Source organism: Pterocles gutturalis, unplaced genomic scaffold, assembly GCF_000699245.1.
Source record: "Pterocles gutturalis isolate BGI_N339 unplaced genomic scaffold, ASM69924v1 scaffold48312, whole genome shotgun sequence".
Taxonomy (NCBI): domain Eukaryota; kingdom Metazoa; phylum Chordata; class Aves; order Pterocliformes; family Pteroclidae; genus Pterocles; species Pterocles gutturalis.
The window spans coordinates 1-1073 of record NW_010117281.1 but is presented as its reverse complement, the minus strand read 5'-3'; positions in this window follow the sequence as shown (position 1 = coordinate 1073).

Here is a 1073-nt window from a genome sequence, read left to right as displayed (position 1 = left end):
GCTGTCCCTGTCCAGCGGTGGGACACGCTCTGGCTCGATACTCCTTGGTGATAACTGTCTCTCTAACCCCCAGCTTCAAAGCTAAAATCAGACAAAACACAGTGAAAACTGCTGCAGCAGCCCCCAAAAAAATAGAGTGGGTGAGGCTGAGCTCCTCGAGCAATCTCAGCCTCCTGACTCCAACCGTTCTCCCCTAAAATCCAACAGCGACACCACGCTCCCCGATGCTCCCCAGCCCCAGCTCACATCGTCGCTGGAGATGCTACAAAAACCAGAGCAAAAGTTTCATAAGGTGGGTTTTTTTTTTTGATCTGTCTCTCCGGAAAGAAGAAAAAAAACCTTCAAAGGGCACAAAAATATCCCCTGTAGCATGTGAAAGAGTTATTTTCATCCCCTCTTTCATAATTTAAGAGTCAGTAATGGGGTTGGATGAGGTTTTCAAAACTATTTGTGCGTGGGCTGTTAAATTTCAGTGTGGGAGGATGCCGCTTCGGGAGCGGCTCAGAAAAACCCCAAATAACGGCAGTTACCCAGCCGAGACCTCCCCAAACCTCCTGGGTCAGGGCAGCAACGTCCATCCCAACAGGGACATGGGGACACGGAAGCCAGCCGCCCCCCGGGCAGAAGAGAGACCATCCCGGATGCCAGCGTGGTCACCAGGGTCCCACCGGGGACATGGAGTCCCCAGATACAGCCTGGCACCCCAAAATAAAGAAGAAAGGAGTGTGCCCTAAGCTGGCAGCATTCCTGAAAGGTTTGGGGACAGGGACTAAGTGGCACTTTACCCCTTGCACATTCTAAGAGCAGCAGGGGCTCTGCTCCCCCCTACCTGCATCCTCAGCATCCCTGATACCCTGCGAGAGCATCGTTCCCCATGACGGAAGGGACTGAGCACATGGGACGGGATAGACACATATTTTTCCATCAAGTCATCCTCCTGTCTGCAATGACACCAAGCTGTGTGGCGCAGTGACACGCTGGAGGGAAGGGACACCACCCAGAGGGGCCAGGGCAGGCTGGAGAGGTGAGACTGTGCAAACCTCCTGGAGCTCACCAAGGCCAAGGGCAAGGTC